Source organism: Protopterus annectens, chromosome 2.part1, assembly GCF_019279795.1.
Source record: "Protopterus annectens isolate FY-2018-M chromosome 2.part1, PAN1.0, whole genome shotgun sequence".
In the NCBI taxonomy this organism is placed as follows: Eukaryota; Metazoa; Chordata; order Ceratodontiformes; family Protopteridae; genus Protopterus; species Protopterus annectens.
Window position 1 is genome coordinate 1,676,356,859 of NC_056729.1, and position 17,229 is coordinate 1,676,374,087.

The 17,229-nt window shown below is 46.9% G+C and overlaps 1 protein-coding gene across 7 annotated transcripts in view; it reads right to left on the minus strand.

The window, feature by feature from the left end:
* The window catches only part of RERE (arginine-glutamic acid dipeptide repeats), a 3,515,893-nt gene that overhangs the window by 1,599,978 nt on the left and 1,898,686 nt on the right, over window positions 1-17,229 (minus strand). The window lies entirely within an intron of this gene.

Consider the following 17,229-nt stretch of genomic DNA (forward strand, 5'->3'; position numbering starts at 1 on the left):
TGATTTTTGAAAAAGGTAGGGAGTTCAATGGATTGATTAATGTTATTAATAGAACAGACTTTGGGGAGAAAGGATGGATTAGTGCGAAGAGATACTCTGTCAGAGTGAAAAATCAGATAAGGGTGCTTAATAGAAAGAGCCTGAAGCTCTGACACCCGCCTAGCCGATGTAATGGCCACCAAAAAGAGGGTCTTCCACGACAAATACTTCAATGGACAAGAGGAAGCCGGTTCAAACGGAGGCAACATCAATTTAGACAATAAAAGGTTCAGATTCCAAGGAGATGTAGGAGTTCTAATTGGTGGTCTAATATGGAAAGATCCTTTTAAAAAGGCCTTACAAAGTCTGTGTGCCATAATAGGTGCCCCACCTTCTTCCACATGAAAATTGGAAATGGCAGCCAATTGCACTCTTAAAGTGGCAGGAGAAGCTCCTTGGTGGAACAACTCTGTTAAAAACTCGAAGATCTTGTTTAAGGGAGCCATAACAGGATCCAAATGCTGTGTATTTGCCCAAAAAACAAAGCGCTTCCATTTACTAGTGTAGGTCTTTGTAGTGGAAGCTTTATGAGAAGCCACTAGTACATTCTGAACTGCAGGTGAAAGAAGATCAGACCTGGCTAAGTAGGGAAGCGGAGCAGCCAAGCTGCTAGATGGAGGGGTGGGGAGCCCCTGACGAGTGGGTCAGTAGATCTGGCTCCGGGTCCAGGATCCAGGGTCCCCGAATGCGGTGTGCCCGAAGAAAGGGAAACCAAATTTGACGAGGACAGAATGGGGCAATGAGGATAATCGTCCTTTGCAGGTTGTTGGCTTTCTGCAGAAACTTCGCAATCAGGGGAAAGGGAGGAAAAGCGTACAGGAGACACGGGGGCCAATCGTGAACCAGCGCGTCCCTGGGGACTTCCCCTGGAGGGGGTAATAGGGCAAAGTAGCTCCTGCATTTGGCGTTCATTGGAGACGCAAAAAGATCGCAGGACGGCTGGCCCCATTTGCGAAAAATCTTCTTCGCAACTGACTGTTTTAGGGACCACTCGTGAGGCAACAGGATTGCTCTGCTCAGCCTGTCGGCTATGACATTGGATGACCCCGGGATGTGCGTTGCAATCAGAAAGTGACCCGTGGACTCCGCCCATTGCCAGATTCTCATGGCCTCTCTGCACAGCTGATAAGACTTGGTTCCCCCTTGTTTGTTTATGTACCAGACTACGGACATGTTGTCCGTCTGAACTGCAATAGTCCCTAGAGGAAGAAGGGGAGCAAAGTGTTGCAACGCTAGAAACACTGCCCTCAACTCTAGGACATTGATGTGCAGATTGTACTCTAAATTGGTCCATTCGCCTTGGACTGTCTGTCCCTGAAAGATGCCCCCCCACCCTATCAGGGAAGCGTCCGTGGTCACCGTAGCTGTCGGCGTGGGTAGCACAAATGGTCTTCCGCCGGAAAGGTTGCAAGTCTGAAGCCACCAGTCTAGGTGTGATTTGCATGTGTTTGTGATCAGAATTTCGTGTGTCAGAGGTAGCTGTTGGAACGACCATTGTGCAAACAGTAACCATTGTAGAACTCTCATGTGCAGTCTTCCCAATGGTATCGCAATGAGAGAAGCTGCCATGAGACCCAAAACCTTCAGAACCAGTTTTGCTGGGGACTTTCTGGATGACAGAAGGAGAGAAATGTGGCTTTGTAGTGAGGCTATCCTTTCTGGAGGAAGTCTTAGAATTAAATGATGCGTATCCAATTCTGCTCCTATGAATGAGATATGCTGTGATGGCTGTAGTGATGATTTTTCGAAATTTACAGAAATTCCGAGATGAACACAAAGCCGTAGTGTGTAATCCCTGGCCTGAACTAGTTGATGCTGGGTGGTGGCAGAAAGGAGCCAGTCGTCCAGATACGGAAACACCTGGAATCCCAGGCGTCTCAGGTGAGACGCCACCACTGCCATGCATTTGGTGAAAACCCTGGGGGCTGAGGTCAGACCAAAGGGCAGGGCTCGAAACTGAAAGTGGCTGGCTCCCAGCCGGAAGCGCAAGTGATCCCTGGACACCCTGGCCATTTTGATGTGGTAGTATGCGTCCTTCAGATCTATTGAGCACATCCAGTCGTCCTTCTGTAAAAATGGAAGGATCGATTGAAGCGTGACCATTCGGAACTTTTCTTTTTTGACGAAGGTATTGAGGTTGCTTAGGTCCAGAATCGGCCTCCAGTCCCCTGTCTTCTTTGGAACTAAAAAGAACCTTGAGTAAGTTCCGAATCCTCTTTGGTCCGCTGGGACTGGTTGGATGACTCTTTTTTTCTAGCAGCTTTGAAATTTCTATAGCTGCAGGGTCTCGCAGATGGGGCGGTACATCGGGGAGTCTTCTCTTTGGAATTGGGGGCAATAGGAAGGGTATTCTGTAGCCTCTGGTAACAATGCTTTTTACCCAGTTGTCTGATGTAAAATTTTGCCAGGCCTGAGGGTATAAAGCTAAGCGACCCCGACTGGCTCCCGAGCAGCACGGTCGGGCCTCCTGTCAGGGGTGGTGGAAAGGTTTTCCAGCGGGGGTATCCCTGTCACCTTGGTTTTTGGACCCCTCTGCCACCAGGGCGGCGTCTTCCACCTCTGCCCCCTCCTCTGCCTCTAGAGGGGGCATCACCCTGTGTGCCTGGGAAAGATCCTTGGGGTTTTTGAAATCACATTTTTCCACCACGTTGCCCTTTGGGGTACGGTCTGGATGGGGTGGAAAAACGGACTCCGACAGCAGACAGAGTCTTTCCCTCCTGCTCACACCGGGTAAGGGTCTCCTTTACTTTGGGGCCAAAGAGAGTGGCACCATCAAATGGGCGTTAGTAAAGGAAGACTTGAAGGCTTCCATAAAGAACATAAGCGCATCCAGGATTGTCTGAAGAGCAATCGCTGAAGCTGCTGCCCTACTCGATCCTTCGGCTGCGTATGAGATCAGCCTCATGGACGAGTTTACAATGGATGTAAGGGTATTGAGATGTGCTGTAACTTTTTCTGAAATAGCAGCATCTGTAGCACCCTGGAGGGTATCTCCCAACTCTTTGATTAGATCCCTCTGTAGCCGTGTGAAGTGGGTCAAGTAGTTCAGGGATTGCATAGAAAAAGCCGCTGAACTAAAAATGCGCTTCCCATACCTGTCCATAGTCCTAGAATCTCTGTTAGGCGGATGGACAGATGAGGAAGATTCAGACATCTCCTTTTTCGAGGCCGCCGCCACCACCATAGCGTCCACTGGCACTCCCTTTGTCAGATAAGCCTTATCCTGAGGGGCAGTAATATATTTGTTAGGCTTTCTAGGGACTGGCTCCACCGTGTCAGGCGTCTCCCACGCCCTTCGAGCAATCAGCTCCATCAACTCATCGAAGGGCTGAGTGACCCAGGAGGAGGAAGGGCGAGCACCGAATGCCTTCAGCAAAACTGACTCATCCTCAGAAGGGGGGAGGGCTTGCCAATCACCTCTCTGCTTTAGGATCTCCAGGATGTCAGAAAAAGAGACATCCTCTGAGGGTGACTTTGGGGACCCTTCTGACTCATCTAAGTCAGTGTCCGATGTCAATGATTCTTGTGGAGAATCTAAGTGTCTTCTCTTACACAATCTTTTCCTCGGAACTTCTTCGGTGGGAGCATCCGAAGAAGCCTCCGAGGAAGAGGGGGCACCCTCCAGGGGTGGCTGAGACACAGGTGCTCGACGCTTAGATGTAGCCGTGGGTGCAGAGGAGGATAACGGTCCTTTATGGGGAGGAGAAGCTGTTTCTGCTGATGTGGTTGTCTGGGTAGACAACACCTTCCTCATGAGGTTGAAGGCCCCCGGGTCCCGAGTCGAGGTATCTCCCGGTTCCGAGGAAATGGGAAGAATCCCCGAGACAGGCACCGAAGGCATCGACCCCGAGGACGGAGCAGAGTCGATCCGAGGCCCCGAGAGGGAGAGTCGGAACTGAAACATCGGTCCGACTCTCGGTCCCGGAACCAAGGATGGATCTTCGGCTCAGAGACTCCGGTACCGGATCCGACGGAGTCGAGGTGAACGGCGCCGACCGAGAGAAGGACGGTTCTGACACCGAGGGCTCCACAATCAGCAGATCAGCCTCTTCCGGCTCCGAAGACTGGATAGGTTTCGGAGGAGGAACAGATGGAGATAAGGGTAGGCCTTCGAGTCTCGACACCAACTGGCAGGAGACAGAGATGAGTTTGGATAAGGCCGTATTCTCCATTAGTTTCTGCACCACGCGGTCTACATCGGTGTCGGAGAGGGGTCTGGAAGAGCGCGTCGAAGGAATCAAAGACGGAGCCGACCTCAACAGTGTCGGTGGAGGGAGCTCCGTCACCGGTTCCAAGACTCGAGGCTCGGATACTGACAAAAGTTCAACACTCGGCCCCGAAGTCTGTGGAACTGGTGATCGAACTTTAACTGAAGAGCTCGGAGCCGATTACCTGGGCTCAGACGTCTTCGATTCCTTCGAGGATTTGGATGCCTGGTCTGATGCATCCAGAGCCTCTTGAAAGATAGGTTTTAAAAGACCCCTATCCATAAGTTTCCTGCGCCTATCTGTCATGACCCTTCCACTGAAAGAATGACAAATTGAACAGTCTTCTTGCAGATGGAGAGGGCCAAGACAGTAGACGCAGGAACTATGGTTATCAGTCACTGACATCTTTTGCCCACATTGGCAACGTTTAAAGCCAGACTTAGCTTTCTCAGACATCTTATTAAAGTAACAAGGTTAAATTTAATAAAAGTCAAATCCAGTAGTATGTCTAATCCAGTAAGTTTAGTCAAATCCGGTAAAAAGGTCAATCCAATAGTCAATCCAGTAAAAGGGATGTCTAATCCAATAACTTTAGTGGGGTTAGGCCCCGAGGGAAAATTCTAATAAAGTTAAAATAACTTTATATGGAACCGAGGATTCCTCGAAACACTATAAACACACACACACACAGTCACTAGATAATATTTTGAAGAAAATTTCTTAAGAAATATAAGAAAAAATATAAATCTTAGCTTAAGGTTGCTCGAGCTCATAAAACTGATGCGAACGCTGCAGCGGCAAACTAGATCTGAGGTAAAGGCAAAGGGGGATTGTGGGAGTTAGGTTGGTCTCGAGCTTCTTCTCGATGCAGAGCTTGCAAGCGGCCGACATGGAGCCGAGGATCTGCTCCGAACCCAGGTGTAAGAACAAACGGCGAGATCGAACACTCTCACATGTAGGGTTAGTACGCAAGGACACCCTATCCTTATGGAATATCAGGAAGGGTTCAACTGCCATGAGAGCCTGTAATTCAGATACCCTCCTAGCAGACGTAATGGCCAACAAAAAAGCAGTCTTCCAAGACAAAAACTTCAACTCAGACGTAGCTGCAGGTTCAAAAGGAGGTAAAGTAAGCTTTTCCAACACAAAATTGAGATCCCAGGAAGGAGTAGGAGCTCTACGTGGGGGTCTTATGTTTTTTGCCCCTCTAAGAAATTGTTTAAACAAAGGGTGAGAAAATAAAGGAGGGTCACAATCATAGTAAGCAGAAATGGCTGCAGCATGAACTTTCACGGAGGAAAAAGACAAACCCTTGTCTAGTAATTCAGTAAGGTACTGTAGTGTAAAACTCAAATTAGGCACTGAGACATCAAAGCTCTTTGCTGTGCTCCAAAGAAAAAATTTCCTCCATTTATCAGCATAAACTTTCCTAGTACTGGGCCGTCTGGCCTCCAAAATGACATTCAAAACCTGTTGAGGAAGCTGAGACCCCCCAGGGTCTAAAACAGAATACGCCAGGCTGTTAGATGCAGGGACTGTACCCTGACATTGAGAAAATGATTGCTTGACTGGGACAAGTGAGGAATCGGTGGCAAAGGCCAAGGAGGCTCCTGAACTAAACTCCTCAGCAGTGGATACCAGTGCTGGCGTGGCCAATCTGGTGCTATTAGAATCATGCAAGGCTTGTCCCGCCTGACTTTCAAGAGTACCCTGGGAAGGAGAGGCAGAGGAGGGAAAGCATAGACGTGAAGGTTGTTCCAACTGAAAGATAGAGCATCCACTTTCCAAGCTTTTGGGTGAAACATCTTTGTGCAAAATTTTGGCAGTTGGAAATTTAGTGGAGAAGCAAACAGATCTATGTCTGGAGTTCCCCAAGCCACTGTCAACTGTTGGAATACGTGAGGATCCAATTTCCACTCGTGGGGATCCACAATTTGTCTGCTCAACACGTCTGCTAAGGAGTTCTGTGCTTCTGGCAGAAACCGTGCTTGAAGAGTGATGTGCAAACTCAGAGCAGTCTCCCACAATATCATAGCTTGTCTGCAAAGAGGGTAAGAATGGGTACCCCCCTGCTTGTTGATGTACCACATGACTGTTGTGTTGTCTGTTTGAATCAACACCTGTCCTGGTTGAAGTAGATCCTTGAAGGCCATCAGGGCAAATTGGACTGCTAACATCTCCTTCATGTTGATATGCAAATGCTGTAGTCTGGGAGGCCACGTGTCTTGAATCCATTTCCCATTGAAGTGTGCTCCCCAAGCCAGGTCTGAGGCATCCGTCGTTAAGATCTGACTCGCCTCTGGTCGGGTCACAGAGAGTCCCTTGTTTAGGTGACATTCCTGAGCCCACCACAAGAATTCCTTCTGGATGCAAGGTATTATCTGAATGACAGTGTCCAAATCGTGTCAGTGTTGAGTCCATACACTTTTGAGATACCATTGTAGCTTCCTCATATGCAGTTTGGCATTGGGAAGTACCAAAATGCAAGATGCCATGAACCCCAAGGCTTGAAGGACTGTCCTTGCAGTCAGCCTGGACAGTACTGGTAATTGCTGGAAGTATAGGTGAAGATTTCTTTGTTTGTCCGGGGTCAAAAAGGCCATCTGAGAGGCTGTATTCAGTCTCACACCCAGAAAGCACATGTCCTGAGAGGGTACTAGACTGGACTTTGTTTCGTTCACAGAATACCCTAGGCACCTTAAAACTGCCATTACATACTGTAGATGTTGAAGTAACTTGTCTTTGTCTTGAGCAAGAATCAGGCAATCGTCCAGATAAGGATAAATTTGTATTCCCCTCAGTCTTAAGAAAGCTCAGGAGCCAGAACCTTTGTGAACACCCTGGGCGCAGAAGATAAGCCAAAGGGCAATGCAGAGAACTGATAATGATAAGTACCAGCCCGAAAACGCAGGAATCTCCTGCAGCTGGGCCTGATAGGAATGTGAAGATAAGCCTCTTTGAGATCCAGAGTTACCATCCAGTGATCTTTGCCTAGCAGAGGCAGAAGTTGCTGTAATGTTAACATCTTGAACTTTGGAATGTCTAGGTATGTATTGAGAATGGACAAATCCAGAATTGGCCACCAAGTGTTTCCTTTCTTTGGCACAAGGAATAGACGAGAATAAAACCCTAGGCCTTCTTCTGACGGAGGTACCACCTGGATAGCCCCCATCTGCAAAAGCAAAGAAATTTGTTCTTGAGCCTCCAGCCTTTGCTGAGGAGGTACATCTGGCATGCCTTTGAAAGGAGGAAAAGTGTGAAAATAAAACTTGTAGCCTTGATTTATTATGTCCAACACCCATTTGTCCTGGGTGACCAAATGCCAATTTTGTTTGAAAAGTGCCAACTTTCCTCCTAGAGGAGCTGCCAGACAGGAAGAATCTGGCAGCTGGAGATGCAGGTTATTGGGTCTGTTTACGAAAAGGCTGACCCCTGCCCTCACCAGAAGATTGTGCAGGAGAACTCCAAGTCCTAGGTCTGAAAGAACCCTGAGCGTGAGCCCTGCCCCTACCACGTCTAGACCTGCCCTTAGACTGAAAATCCGAAGAAGGGTAAGACCATCCTCTTGCAGGCTAATTCCTGCTAAACTTAGGGGGCTGCACTTGCAAAAATTCCTTAACCGTCTGCATAGACTTAGGTTTGTCTTCCATCTTTTTCAAAACTGACTCCACAGGAGAACCAAAAAGAACTTCAGATTGAAGAGGAGCATCCAAAATTCGAGCTTTAACATGCTCTGACAAATTTTGATCCTTAAGCCAGGCATGTCTACGAATAACTGAACCAGTAGCAGCCACCCTGGAAGAAGCCTGAAGAGCATCAAAGCCACACTGCAAGGAATGCTTACCAACTTGATCTGAAGCATGAACTAAGTCCTGCAATTCCTTACACTCTACACCCTCAGATAAAGCATCTACCTTAGATTTCAACTGACCTAACAGAAAGTTCTGATATTTCAGCATATGAAACTGGCAATTTAAAGCCCTCATAGCCAACGTGGAGGAGGTATACACTTTTTACCCCACCTATCCAAAGCTCTAGAATCTTTATCCAGAGGAACTGGATTCTTAACTACAGAAGCCCTGACACCCTTAGGCCCTTGAATAATAGTTTCCGGGTCAGCTCTAGGACTCTTATGCAAATATTTATGTGCCTCTGGAACTCTGTAATACCTGTCTGGCTTGACAGGGGCAGGGGGTAAAGAATCAGGATTAAGGGAAGCTTCAGAAAAAATATCCTGAACAACATCTAAAACAGGGGGAATAGCCAAAGGTCTATGTTGTGGCAAAAACAAAAATTCCCTAAGACTCTTACGAGAATCTGAAAAATCCTGACCTTCCCACTTGAAATGCTCCCTCATGGAGTGCAAGGTTTCAGAAAAGGAAAAATCCTCTGGAGGAGAAGCAGAAGGACAGGAATCCTCTGCATCCGAATCAGAATAGGGAGGAAAATCCTGGATATCCTCAGCTGAGGACTCAGAGTAATCTGAGGAATGCTCCAATCCCTCAATCTGTCTCCACCCTAGGCCTCTTTCTCTGGAGGGGGCATAGAACCCCTGATCAAAGTAATCAAATCCTCTGCCATTTTCAACATATGTTTTTTAGGAACAGAGCCCGAAGAACTAGGGCTGTGGCCTGTACCAGAAAGACCAGGTCTAGCCTTAGCAGGGCCTTTAGTGACAGAAGTAAAAGGCCTAACAACCTTTTGTAAGGATGGAACCACAGAAACCTGAGAAGCCCCCTCGGCCTGACCTAACTCCTGAGAGGCCAACTCCTGTAATAGTAAAGGTTCCCCTTGGGATTCAGCCGAGACCTCGGCTGGATCCACAAATTCAACCGTAGATTCCATAGAACCGGCGTCCGCAACGGACTCATCCGGTTTAGACTTTAAAGATTTATCTTTTCGCTTTTTTGCGGTAGCGGGCGTCGGAGGATCCGACGGCATGTTGTAGTTACACCGCTTACCGAAAACAAGCCTAGCACAGTCTAATCTGCGTTTTATGGTGCGCTTATTAAATCTAGCGCAAAAGCGACACCCAACTACGTCGTGCTCAGGCCCCAAGCAAGGAATACAGAGAGAGTGATAGTCCCTATGAGGTATCTGTTTCCCACAAGAAATACAATTATTAACTTTTTCTGACATCCGGATTAACTAAGGCAAGAAAAGACAAAAATATTCCCCAACGGGGTACTTAGCCCAACTTGGTCTTCGGTCAGAAACTCGAAAATTGAAAATTTCAGAACGCCGAACGGCACTTGCAAACGCTGCTTCTGCTTCGGACCACGCGGCAAGAAAGACTGAGGATATGGCGTCGGTCATGCGCTTAAGTACTACTGCGTACTGACGTCAGCTCTGAGCGACCATGACCAACGCCAGCCTAACACTTTGGTATTCGGGCCGACCGAGGACAGCGGACTACCCACAGGTTATGACTGCAGCAATGTGAGACGAAGAACATCCACATTGCAAAGTATGCTTTCCCACTTGTTCAGCTGCATACAATAAATCCTGCATTTCTTTAAAATTAGGAGGATCTGATTCTGGAAGCATTTTTTGTTTTAAATGAGACAGTAAAAATTGCTGATATTTTAGCATGTGAAACTGGCAATTTATTGCTGAAGTTGCAGACGTATATACTTTCTTTCCCCATCTGTCTAATGCTCTGGAATCTCTGTCAGAGGGAACTGGATTCTTGGCTGATGAGGCCTTAACTCCTCTGGATCTTTGAGAAATAGTTTCAGGGTCAGCTACAGGACTTTTATACAGAAATTTATGTGAGTCAGGGACTCTGTAGTATCTGTCAGGTTTAACAGGGGCTGGAGGTAAGGAATCAGGATTTAAGCTGGATTCAGTATACACATCCTCCACAATATCTAACACTGGCGGAATAGCAAGGGGTCTGTGTTGAGGTAATAAAAGGAAGTCTCTGAGCCTTTTCTTGGATTCTGAGTAATCCTGGCCTTCCCACTGGAAATGTTCCCTCATGGTTATGTAGGGTTTCCCCAAAGGAGTAGTCCTCAAGCGGTGAGGCTGATGGAATTGATTCCTCAGCATCAGAATCCTTATAAGGGGGTAAAGAGTATCCTAGGTCTGAGGATGAATTAGAAGAGATGGACACCTGGTCGGATGAGTCATAATCTGCATCCTGTCTAGGCCTTTTATCAGGAGGGGGATGGGACCCCCTGACCAGAGTGATTAGGTCTTTGGCCATTTTGAGCATTTCTTTCTTAGGCATGGAGGCCTGTCCTGGAGAATGCTGCATTTGTTTCTTTGACTATAAAGGAGGCTTAGACTTAGCTGAGGGTTTAATGCTTAACTGAGTAGGTCTGAAGACACCCTCTGTAGCTGTGGGTTGCTCAGCTACTCCGGATCCCTCTGAAAGGTTAGTCTCGGTAGGCTGAAGAACTTGTGCGTCCGAAGGCCCAGCCGTCTCCATGTGGGAGTCAGAGGTGGCTTGTGGTTCTACAGAAGTGGTCATCAGGGGCTACGAAGGCACCTCACTGAAAACCAGAGAACCGGCGACTGGCCTAGAAGAGGCTTCATCATCAGTTCTGGGCCTCGGATGCCTATCCTTGTCTTTGCGCTTTTTATGTATTCCGGTCGTCGGAAGTTCCGACAGCATGGTATAATTGAATTTTCTACCAAAATAATGTTGGGCAAAATCAAACCGACGTTTAATAGTGCGCTTGTTAAACTTAGCACAAAACCGACAACCAGTGACGTCGTGGTCAGGGCCAATGCATGGGATACAATAGGAATGGAAATTCTTATGAGGTATTTGCTTCCCACAAGAAATACAGTTATTAACTTTTACTGACATCGGTCTGAGGCAAGAAAAAGTTTCCACAACGGGGTACTTAGCTTTGCAGAAGACTTCGGTTCTGGATTCGGAATGAAAATCTCAGGAGACGGCCGACCGGCACTTGTGAACTGCTTTTGCTTCAGGCACCGCGCGACAAGAAAGACTGAAGAAAATGGCGTCGGCTGCATCTTATATACCCCTGTCGCACTAACGTCAGGGAGGAGGCGACAGCAACCGACGCCGGACCAAGACTTTGGAACTCAGGCCGACTGGGGAACCGCCTGACGGCAGGATAACCCAAGTGTAATGACTGCAGCAGTGCAACACGAACATCTGTAGCTCTGCGCCACTCACTGGGCACGAAACCTGAGGTGAGGCTATGATTAAACATGACACTTAGGTTAGGTGCCAGTTCATATTATAGTGCATGTAGTACACAGCCCGGGATGTCATCTGGTCCCATGGATGCTGTATTCTTAGCTTTGGAGAGTGAGTTTTTTTACCTGTGTGGCAGTTATTACTGGAATATGGCAATCTTCCGGTATTGAGACGGGCCATTTAGGGGGTGAGAGGGGGTGAAGTTGGCACTGAATCGATCTGCCAGGATATTGGCAATATCCTTGGGATCAGTATATTTAATGCCATTCTGTTTTAGCTCAGAGCAGATCTGAGCATTGCCATTTAGATTCTTGACAGAGTTATACAATGCCTTATGGTTGTCTTTGGAATCTTTGGCAATTTTATTTTCGTAACTAGCTTTGGAGGATTTTATGAGGGATTTCAGTTTATTACTGAGGCTGGTAAGGGAGTTTTTTTGCATCCTGGGATTTTCCTCATTTCTGCAACAGTTTCTTCCTTTTGTTGTAAAGTTTGTTTATGGCAGGGGACCACCAGATTGACTTCCTTTTTTTGGATGAGAGCATCTTGGTTCTATATGGGATGGCACGATTCATGCATCAGTGGATGTGCTTTGCACAGTGCCTTAGTGCAGGATTCAGCAGTTGAACTTTCAGTTCCCGTCTGCATGGGTGTCATGAAGTTTGTCACTTCTGACTTGAGTAGCATGAAGTTGTCTTTGGAGAATTTTTTATGGAGGTTCCCTTACTGGGGGTGGGGGTGGGAGTGGGATGTGGATGTTAAGGGTGATTAGCTTATGGTCAGACCTGACTAACAAGGGGGTGACCATAGGCGTGGAGCATCGATTTCCCATGTTGGTAATAACCACGTCTAGGATATTGGAGCCCCTGGTGGGACTATGGATTAGTTGATCCAGGGAGTTGGAATTTATGAATTCCAAGAACTGTTGGGCAAAGGTGTTGGTACATGAGTAGTTTTCCCAGTTAATGGCAGGGTAGTTCAAATCACCCAGTATTAATGTGTTTGGTTCTATCTTAATATTTTCCAGTATGTTTAAAAAGGTATAGTGAGAATCTTGGGGTATGGTGGGGGATCTGTAGCAAGCTGCAATTTGGATTAGGTTCATAGGTTGGTACTAGGCTATCGGCCCTAAGGCCTATGCAAGCCTAGCCACTGGATTGCAGTCTTACCTAGTGTTAGTTGCACCTGGAAAATTTCAGACGCATTGTGTTGGGCAACTAGCCTGGTGGTGTGAATATCCTTGGTGAATATTGACACTCCTCCACCTTTAGTGTTTCAGTCCTGGTTTGGTGGCCGAAAAGTGTGTTAAGAGTTGTAGTCTGGTATTGCAGGGGTGCTCTCTGGAGCCTTGAACCAGGTCTCAGTTACTGCACAGAAATGGTTTGCTTTGAAATGGCCTTGCCCTCTCTGCCCCTGCAGCAAAGCTGACTAGCAGATGTTCAGATTTTCTGAGAGGCTTAGTCCTGTCCAGACAGAACCTAAGCTGTTTGTGCACATCCGGTGAATGCAGGACCCTTTCCCCTTTATTCTGAGGATTAGGAAAAAACGTTGGCAAATGAATGGACTAGTTTAGAGCCACACTAGACAACACCTTGGGCATAAATGATGGGTTAGTCCTGAGGGAAACCCTGTCTGCATGGAAGATAATGAAGGGTTCCCACTGCTATAAGGGCCTGCAATTCAGACACTCTTCTTGCTGAAGTGATGGCTAGAAGTTGAGCTGTTTTCCATGAGAGGAATTTTAACTCTGCTGTGGCCGCAGGTTCAAAGAGCAGAAGTGTGAGCTTTTCTAATACAAAGATAAGGTCCCAGGCTGGAGTGGGAGCTCTTCTGGGGGGGGGGGGGGGTCTTAAATTTTTGGCTCCTCTCAGGAACTGTTTTACCAGAGGATGAGAGAAGAGGGGTGGCTCGGTATTATAATGAGATGAGATGGCAGAGGCATGGATCTTAACTGAAGAGAAGGACAGGCTTTTGTGGAGCATTTCTGTTCAGTAATCTAATATATGAGGTAAGCTGGGCACAGTTGTGTCCATTCACTGAGACTGGCTCCAGGAACAGTACCTTTTCCATTTTTCCAAATAGGATTTTCTAGTACTAGGCCTCCTAGCCTCAAGAATGACATCCAGCACCTGCTTACTGAGGTTTGCTGGTGTTGAATTCAGGGGATTAGCCAGGCTGCAAGGTTCAGGGTCTGTAGCTGAGGGTGTAGAATCTGTCCCGTCAGCTGGGACAGCAGGGAAGGAGTCTAAGGCAGGTGCCATGGTTACAGCACTGTCTTACTGTGCAAAAGAGAGTACCAGTGATGGCATGGACAGTCTGGCGCAATCAGGATTATCCTTGGCTTGTCCTGTTTGATTTTTAGTAGAAAGTTTGAGAAGAGTGGCAGAGGGGGAAAGGCACAAACTGAGAGGCTTTCCCAGTTGAAGGACGGGGCATCCAATTTCCAAGCTTGGCTGTGAGGAGTTCGGGTGGAAAATTTGCTCAACTGATAGTTCTGAGGGGAAGCAAAAAGGTCCATCTCTGGTGTCCCCCGCCTGTTCCTAAAAAGCTTGAATATTTTGGGTTCCAGTTTCCACTCCAATGGATCCATGAGATTTCTGCTTGTCGTCTGCCAGTGAATTTAGTTTGGCTGGCAGGAATTCAGTTTGTAATTGTACTTGGTTGCTCAACGCTGTGTTCCACAGAGCCATGGCTAGTCTGCAGAGTGGGTAGGAATGGGTTCCCCCTGCTTGTTTATGTACCACATATCTGTGGTGTTGTCTGTCTTTACCAATAGTTGTCCTGGAAGAATAAGGCCCTTGAAGGCTGTCAGAGCATTCTGCACAGCTAGCATTTCTTTTTAAAAAAATAAAAACGGACCACTAAGGTCAATCGCTCCAGTTTATTTGGACACACAAACCAAACGAAGTAAGCGCTTTCGCCAGATGCCAAGTCCAGCTTCATCAGAGTCATGACTCTAATGAAGCTGGACTTGGCATCTGACGAAAGCACTTAGTAATTTGGTTTGTGTGTCCAAATAAAGTGGAGTGATTGACCTTGGTGGTCCATTTTATTTTTTTGTTTAGTTGTGCTTGGTCCTTGTGGACTGGCTGTGCTTTATTTAATATTTCTTTCTGATTGATATGCAGGTGCATTTGCTTTGGGCTCCATTTGCCCTGAATGCACTGCCCTGCCATGTCAGCCCCCCATGCATAGTCTGATGCGTCTGTTTGGGCAGCAGGGGGTAGAATAAAAGGGAGTCCCTTCTTGCGGTTACAGGCCTCTGCCAACCAAAGAAACTCTGTCCTTAGGCAAGGAATGATAGGTATCACCATTTCCAGGTCCTGAGAATGTTGACACCAGAGACTTTTTAGGTACCACTGAAGTCTTCTCATATGCAATCTTGCATATGGAATTAATAGAATGCAAGAGGCCATGAACCCTAGGGCTTGCAATATTTTTCTTACAGATAGCTGGGTTTTGGTGGCCAGTAGATTGAAATAGTTTGTCAAATAAATTTGTTTCTCTGGAATGAGGAATGCCATCTGGGAAGATGTGTTAAAGCTTGCTCCCAGGAATATAATCTGTTTGCTGGGTACCAGTTGGGATTTCTTTTCGTTGACGGTGTACCCCTCAGTGAAGTGAGAAGTCAATGCCAGGTGCTGAAGTAGCAATTTCTGACTGTCTGCCTGAATCAGGCAATCGTCCAAGTATGGGTAAATTTGAATTCCTATCTGCCTGCAATATGCAATGTCTGGAGCTAGGCACTTTGTAAACACCCTGGGCGCAGTAGATAAGCCAAAGGGAAGTGCAGAGAACTGATAGTGCACAGAGCCTGCTCTGAAGTTCCTGTAAGATTCCCTTATGGGGATGTGCAGATAAGGTTCTTTTAAATCTAGGGTTGCTAGCCAGGAGTCCTTGGCTAGCATAGGAAGTAGCTGTTGGAGAGTTAACATTTTCAATTTTGGAATCACCAAAAAGGTATTGAGAATAGACAGATCCAAGATAGGACGCCACGAGTTTTCTTTTCTGGGGACCAGAAATAGTCTCGAGTAAAAACCTTGTCCCCTTTGTTCTGCTGGGACAGGTTGAATAGCCTTGATACGGAGAAGAGAAAGTACTTGCTTTTGGGCCTCTGCCCACTGGTTTGGTGGGAGGTCTGGCTATCTGCTTATGGATGATAGTGAGTGAAACTGGAATCTGTATCCCTGGGAAACAATGTTTAAGACCCATTTGTCTTGGCTAATGTATTGCCAAATTTTGGCATGCAGTGCAAGTACTTGGGCAAGGCTTGGAAGAGTCAAGAACTCATTATGCATTTTTGCCAAAGGATGGAGGGCTTACTACTCTCCGATCTGGACATAGGAGCACTCCATTGCTTGGATCTGTGCATAGCCTAAGACTGAAGTCTTGGTGGTCTGCTGCCCCTGGGTTTGGGCTGAAAAGGCCTGGAAAAGACCAGTTTTTTGAAGGCCAATGGCCTAATGAATCTAGGTGGCTGTACTTGTAAGAAATCTTTAACTGTTTGCATAGATCTAGCTTTCTCCTCCATTCTTTTGGGGACTACTTCTGCTTTATTGCCAAATAGATGCTCTTGATTTAATGGTGCATCCAGTAATTTTGCTTTGACATGATCTGGCAAGTTTTGTTCCATAAGCCAAGCATGTCTTCTAAGAACAGACCCAGTGACAGCAGCCCCCATAGTGCCTTTTTTAGGCAAGGCTCAAAAGTCAAACCCACCTCCGTAAACAGCACAATTAACAAAAAACTGAGGATTATGCTACTCAACGTCAGGAGTTTAAATCTCAAAATGCATGCGCTCGAAGCACTCCTCAGTATGGTGAACATCAACATCTGTGCAGTAACTAAAACCTGGTTCAAGGCTCCAGAGAGCACCCCAGCACTACCGGGCTACAACTCATACCACACGTTTCGGCCACAGAACACGGACCGAAACACAAAAGGAGGGGGTGGTATCCATATTCATCAAGGATACTTACACCTCCAGGTTAATGGCACAACATGATACCTCTGAGACCATCCATGTGCAACTAACATTGGGCGAATCTGCAATGCAAATTGTGGCCTGCTACAGATCACCCTCCATGACCCAGGACCACCACTCCACCTTTCTGGAGACACTGGAAAACATGAAGGTCCTACCGAACACCCTAATATTGGGTGATTTCAATTACCATACCATTAACTGGGAAAACTACTTGAGTACAACACTCCCAGGCCTAACGCTTCCTGTAATTCATCACCTCAAATGCCCTGGATCAGCTGGTAAACTCCCCTACCAAAGGTGAAAACATATTGGACATGGTCATCACCCACATGGGTAACAGGTGTTCCACACCAGAGGTCAACCAGTCACTGGTTAAATCAGACCATAAACTAATCACTCTGGATGTCCACACCCCACCACCACCCCCAACTAAGGAAACCACACTAAAAAACTTTTCTAAAGCAAACTTCAGTTTACTTAAGACAGAGATGGTAAGTTTCACAGCCCCCACGCTAAAGAATAACGCTGCCCAAGATGCAGAAACCTTGACAAATGCACCTACAAGGATGCATGGATCGTGCCATCCCTAGCAAAACCAAGACTCACTCCTCTAAGAGAAGGAAACCAGTCTGGTGGACCCCTGCCATAAAAAGGCTATACAATAGAAGGATGAAACTAGTTCAGAAAAAAAGCAAATCCCAAGGAGGAAAGACATCCCTGATCAGTATCAGTAAGAAACTAAGGTCCCTCATAAAATCATCCAAGGCTAACTTCGAAAGAAAAATCACCAAGGATTCAAAAGATAACCACAAAGCCTT